Here is a 6,982-nt window from a genome sequence, read left to right on the forward strand (position 1 = left end):
TACCCTCCACAGGGAGGGCAGCTTTGCTCTGCAAAAAAAAAAACACCTCAGACAGATATGCAACAGACTTCAGACAACACAACATAAGTGTCCACTAGGTGGGGTGGTGGGTTGGGACTATCCCCACTTCAGTTCCTGCAGCCACGATAAGCAGCGCATGTCACCTCAGTGTGGATAGGGGGAGGAGCATTGAGGGTTGGAGGGTTGCAGTGACCCTGGAACGTTTCAGCGGCCTTCCCGCAGTCCCGCCCAGGCTGGGAAAGGAGGCAGAGTTGAGTTGCCATAGCGACGGCACATTCCACATATCTTCTGAGGGGGGAATTTTCATTGTAGCCTTGCAGGCTCAAGGACGCCAGATTCCGATTAGAAATTGTTTTGGGGCCAGACAGAGATAATTTCCTCTCTGTCTTACAGTTTGTTGGTCCTCAACCTCTCAAAATCCCAATAATGGACATTAATCTATCCCAATCCGTGCTGATTCGTCCACTCTCTCCTTGATGGCATCCATCTTTTGTGCCAATGAATGAATCTCCGCCAAAGTTCGAAGCTTACGATTCATCTCGACTCTTATGTGAGTCTGTGAATTCACAGCGTGGTGCAAACCATCTCTGAGCTCCGAGATCAGGCCAGTATTCTTCGACAGCTCGTTAATTTTCCGGTAAGCCAGGTAGCCTCCAAGGCCAATGAGCAGGAAACCTGACACCAACACTACGAGTATCCACACATATTCAGAGTCCTCCACAGACAGCTGGTCTGTCCCGGTGGGGCATCCGGGAGTCCCTTCTCCCGTTCTCATCGTTGAAAAAAATGTATCAACCGCGTTGAGTGACCAACTAATGAGATCCATTTTAGTGAATTTCAGTTTCCAGTTTCCAGAAAAAAATGCAGAAGCAGCCGTGCACCCAGCACACACAGACAGGCAAAGGCCTTGAGGATAAGATATGGAGGAGAGGAGAAGAAAAGCGTCTGCACCCTCCGAGAGCCGGAAGAAGAAGCAATTGTGTCCAAATCCAGTCCTTGAGGATTACTATCCTGCAGGTTTAGAATCTTTACCTGCATTGGAAAGTGGTCCTTTCAGATGGCTTCGGTGAAATGGAGACACACAAGTGCTGCAGAGGTCCGGGAAACTTACCCAGCAGTTCCATGGGAAGTTTAATGAAAACCGGTCTTTTAAGAACTAAAATTGGTGACCACTGTTATGTAGTTGGGTAGTCAGTAGTTACTAGTAATCTACATAACCCCCCTACAATAAAAGTGAGTCCTGAATAACAGAGTAAGTTTGTGACAAACTAAATAAGGTGAAAACTCCCAGCTGCTGGTAAACGCCAGTTTCTTCTTCTTTTGATTGAAGGTAAGCCAAAATATCTTGCTGATAATTGTGCACTTGACTCAAATTCCCACCTGCAGAAATTCACGTTGTTTTTCAATTCTGAAATATTTAATTACAGCTAAAAATAAAAGAAAAAAATGGGGGTTTGAATATGCAACAAAAAGATAAGAATTATATGCATCAATGTGAGTTCAAACATGGGGAAAAAATCGTTTTAATGTATTTTTAATCAGGAAGTGTCATGCATTTTTACAGGGCGATCCTTTTGACTTCAGCTTCAATACTGTCAACGTTTAATTTAAGTAGATTGTTTTGATGCGTGAAATGTAGATAAAAGTATTACTTTTAGCCTTTTTTTGTAATCAGTAATGTAAATTACTTGGATCCAGCACCAAACAAATGTCATGGCCATTCAAATACTTTTTCCAAACGCATTGTTTATTTAGCTGTAAAGCCATTCACAAATCTAGGTTTTGACTGCAGATTAGTGTTATCATGCTGTCTATGCAGAACTTGCATCAGCAGCATCCAGATCTGAAAAAAATGAAGATTGTATTTTTAAATTTGAATCAGGAAAATGTGACTTACATTTACAAAAGTGGCACCAGGCCTTCAGCTTGTACTGGATCCAGCCACAAGGGGGCGTCTTCCTATGTCATGTTGATGTTATTTTTAAAACTAACTACAACTTCATAACTATGAAGTATTTTATCATGAAATAATGATACTGAACTTGCCCAAAGGACACCCTGGAAAAATAGCTTCCAACGTCTATGAAAGGAGGTGATAAATCAAAATGCTTCTTGTATTTAGTATTTATCCAGTAGTAGTCGTGATGTTCCAAGGCTGACCTCTGCAGCTGAAAAGTTTAAGAATGATAGCTGAATGCATCATGTGGGACACAAAGCTATTTTTTCCTGAACTTCACGGGCAGCTCGGTCTCTTTGATGTTACCTTTTCTTCTTCATCCTCTGAGTGTGTGTGCGTGTGCCTGAATGTACCTGGAGGAAGATGAGACAAACTGAGGCAAAGAGGGCATTTAAGGGATCAAATGCTGCGTTAAATCCCGCGCGTGCTCTGGTTACGCACCTGGTGCCATTAAAGCTCTAAATCCCCAGGAGCAGAGAGGTGACCAGTCGGGTTTCTATGTGCAGCCTTCCCAGCTGTAGGCAGCAGATCCACTCTGTGATCAGCACAGGATGCCTGACGTGGACAAGGTTGCATGCAACAGACATGAAAGGAAATGCAAACAGACTCTGAGACACGAACCCACCTATCCACACACACACACACTTTTGAGTGTTTCGCCTCACACATACTCACCTCTCTGTCACACGCCACACCTTCCTGCCACCCCTTTTCCGCTCTGATGAATTCCATTAGTCCCAGTAATGGAGAGCAGTGAAATACCAGGAGCCGATTGTCTGTGGCACCGCCACCACCGTGCATTGTGCAGGGTGCCAGCCAATCTTTCTATCTGACTACATTCATGCAGGTACCACTTCTAAAAGAGGATGAAAAGGAGGAATAAAGGTCATGTTTGAATAATGAATCTGAGCCAGGAATGGAACACGGCACCAATGTTGGAGTTTCAGATTTCTGAACACAGGTTCAGTGTCTGTCCACCAAATCGGCCCCATCCATCAGAGAGAACACATTGCCCAGATGAGGCCAAAAAAAAAATGCAAATACATCCTCACCTTATGGACCGGTAAAATAAAGCCATGATAGAGAGAAGATGATGGCTTGGTTTTAAGCTAAACGTCAAACTTTCTCTCGACAAAAAAAAAAAAAAAAAAAAAAAGAGCCATTATGAGTACAAGTGGATTAGTCCAGTGGGGCTCATCTCTGTAAAGGACGAAGAGGGACGCTGAAGACAGCAGACACATTTGGCAGGCCAGGACGGCCCCTGGACGACAATAACAGCACACGGTGGTGGAGGCAGGAGGAGTCAAACCAATTTTCTATTCTGGCTAAAAAGATGACACAAATCATTTACTTGTTAACTGTTACTAGTTAAAATTAATTTCCATAAAACTGCATATCAAATAAGTCCTTGTTCACATTGAAATACATATTTACAGTATATAAAAGGCCCCTCAAGAAATTTCTGTTCATTTCTGAGTTTCTGCAGAGGATCACAGGGCAGGGAGACAGTTTATCGACACAGATCATGAGGTTTGTCTCGTTATGTCCACACATCTGTCTCAAAGAGCATAATGTAGGTTAGAGTCTCCCTTGAACGAATGTTAAGAGAGACATAATAGGAATTTGTTCTAAATTAAAATTTACACATACATCAATTATTTAGGCTTTGAGATTCATTTTTATGAGGAAATTTGTTTGTTTTTCTCTGCCAAACCAGAAGTCACGCAGGCAGAGGGAGTCCTGTTAGCTTAATCCAGAGAAAAATATGGATTTTAATGCTGGCTCTGACACAGAGGAGAGTTTAAATGTTTATAAACATACTTATGACAGACCACAACCATAGTTATGAGCCTGCTGCACGCCCCAGAGAGAAGACACAAGCCTGAGGAAGAAACAAGGCCAAAAGAGAGAGAATGAGCTGTGGTGTCAGGAGACTCTGTGGACAGAGCAGGTGTCTCTGTGAGTGAACAGCGTGACCCCGGCTTTCCACAGGAGCCGGCAGCAGCACGTTACTGCAGCAGCACGTCATAGCTGCTGATAGGAACCGCTGTGGTCAACAGAACCTTTTCCACTGGAGCCGTCAGCAGCCGTCAGCAGCGCGAGTCGGCCGCGTCTCAGGAGCAGCATGTCGCGGCCTTCACGCGCCGGTTCTATTTTCTACGCGTGACGCCTCTGAAACGGGTCAATTTCGACATTTTTGGGGAAGGAAAGATAGGAAATCAGACGCGGAAATGGAGAGAAGCTCCCGAGATTTTCAGAATAAAGAAACGTACTGCCTTCGGTTGCTTTACTTTTAAAATAAGTTACTAAATGTGCGGCCCCGTGAGAAGTTATCACCTAGCTAGCGGTCTCCTTTGTTTTTCAGGTCCGTATTGGCGATTATAAAACGGACAGAACATAAAACACAAACATTTTGGAGCCATGTTGTAATTTTCTCCTGCTTGTTGTTGTGTTTACTGACAAAGTCACTCGTGTGACTTCTTGCTCGGTCGGTGACAGCTGCTCCCCTGCAGCTTCGCGTCTCATGGGAAGGGCCAAGCAGCAGCTTACGCGAGCAAGACGTGCTGCTGCCGGCTCCTGTGGAAACCCGGGGTTAGCTTAAACTTGTGTGCTAACATCACAATATTGTACAAATTACTGTCATGTACCAGATAATTAAAAAAATAGTACTGGTCAGTTAATACAGTGTTGATTCTTAACAATCATTTTGTAAGCTGTTTCATACTTGTTAATATCCATTCACATAATGTGGCTTTAATAAGAGATAGAGAGAAAGAGAGAGATGCCTGCCATCCTGTTCAGGGCAGGCGGTTCGGACTTGGTACCAACCCAGAAACCAGTTTTCCTGGCCAGCTAGGAATTTTTAAAAGCCACTCATCCTCTTCTGGAGGATGGGGTGAACGTTTCAGAGCCGGTTCTGACCCAGAAACCAGCTTCCCTGGCCTGCTACAAAACTTTAAAAGCCACCCACCCTCTTCTAGAGCTCAGCATGGACCTCCCTGACCTGGTTCTTATGCTCAACTGGGCTCCAGGAGCCTGCGGGGTATCTTTAAAAGCCTCCCATTCTGCTCTGGAGGATAGGATGCTTGTTGAACTCCCATCACATTGCTGGGATTGTAGTGCTCCCATCTGAAGTGCGCACCACAAACGAGCGTGATTTTCATAGCTGAAGCAGATGGGAAGTCCCATCTTGTCAGCTGCACAAAACACACATGGAAGATGGTGCCGTTATTTGGAAAACCATGGACTCAATGTCTGAGCATGCTGGAGATTGTACAGCCTCCCCAAACAGAATAGTTTACCATTTTTAAGAAAACTTAACACAATCCAAAACTAGTGAACATACACACTGACTCCAAAACAAAACCTATTTATAGGCAGGACTAGCATATAAATCCCCTTCGTTATGCCAGAGGTTAAGGTTTGAAAAAAAAATGCGGTTTGGAAGCTAACCTGAAAAAGGCTACTTTTTACTCAAAAAATGAGCAGTTATTGTAAAACAAAATACTCACAATAAGTGTTTAAAATAGTATTTTTTGTACAGCATTTAATACCAAATACAAATAAATTACCTGCAATTTAATCTTTAATGTTACGGCTGCCGCAGGTCCATCCTGGGGGCTAGAGTTCAGCACCATGGATAGTTCCTGTTTCTGCTGCGCTCCGCCCCTTTCAGTGCAGCGTGACAAACGCAGCTCCCTCCTGATTAGGGACCCTAAACAGCAACACACCCAGACAGCGGCTCTTCCCCCTCTGGATTCGGCCAGTGCAGCTTCCCCTGATGACAGCGAGGGAGTGGCACTCTTTAAAAGCCAAGACTACCAGTTCACCAAGGAGGCTCAGATTTGTGCTCGAGTCCCCCCGAATCACAGTGACTTTCCATGTTCATAGAAACTCGATGGAAATGAGCTTGTGCTTTTGAATAGTCATTTAGTTTAAAACTGTTTTGGTGTAAGTAGCTTTGAGCTTTGTTTATTTTGATAGTGCATAGTTCAGCTTGTTTGGTTATAGCCTTGAGCTCTGTTTTAGGTTGAGTGAAAAATAGATTTGTGCTTCTAACAGTTCAGGTAACAGAGTTCCATTTAAGAAAAACCTTTAGTTTTTGAAAAACACTTTCAGTTTAGAAATTCCCCTTTTGTTCCATCTTTCACATGTTGCTTTGTATTACTCCCCCTTCACCCCTAGACCAGTCACTCAGAATCAACAATTTATCTTTAAAACCCCTGTTTGACAACAGCTCATACTCATGGACACACTGCTGCAAAATGGGAAGCACATGATCAGGATTCATGAATAATGATATAAAAGAGCTGTACATATTTATAAATGGCATTGCAAATTGTGTTTATGAATTCAGTTGAAAACTGAGACCGAGAGCAGCAAAAAGCAGCGTTAATTACAAGATGAGAGATTAAAAAAATTTAAAATTAAAATAACCAAATGCAGAAAAATAAAAAATAATGAGCTGTTGTTGTTTCTGCTAATCTGACCTGTTCATAGTTGAATGAGAAGAAAACAACTTAGAAGAATGTTGGAGCACCACTCACGTTCCAGGATGGGAATATCTGAATCTTGAACAAATGTCATAGATCCATAGCTTGCTGTCCTTGTCTTTGTGTGTTTTGTACTTCCAGATCTGATTATTTCATTTGACCCAAAAAGAAATGTAAAAGTTTACCATTATATCAGAGATGTAGATCTAGATTCTAAAAGTAAAACAGGATGCTTAGCTTTTAGTCCTCAGGCTCCTCTTCCAGCTTCCATCCATGAGGCAGACACTTTAAGGACAAAAAGGTTTTTAAAAATAAGTCGTATAATTAGGGTTTGCATCCTGGCTCTTCTCTTTAGTTTTCCTGTTATCTATCTTTATATTTGTATTTATTGTTATTGCAGTCATTATCTTTGTTTATCTTCCATAGACACTGAATGTTGCCTGGTCCAAGCCTACTGTGTTTGTCTCCTTACTTTCCCCTCAGACTTCACTCAGCTGAGGCAGCAGGCCAC

Source organism: Nothobranchius furzeri, chromosome 2 (assembly GCF_043380555.1).
Source record: "Nothobranchius furzeri strain GRZ-AD chromosome 2, NfurGRZ-RIMD1, whole genome shotgun sequence".
NCBI lineage: Eukaryota > Metazoa > Chordata > Actinopteri > Cyprinodontiformes > Nothobranchiidae > Nothobranchius > Nothobranchius furzeri.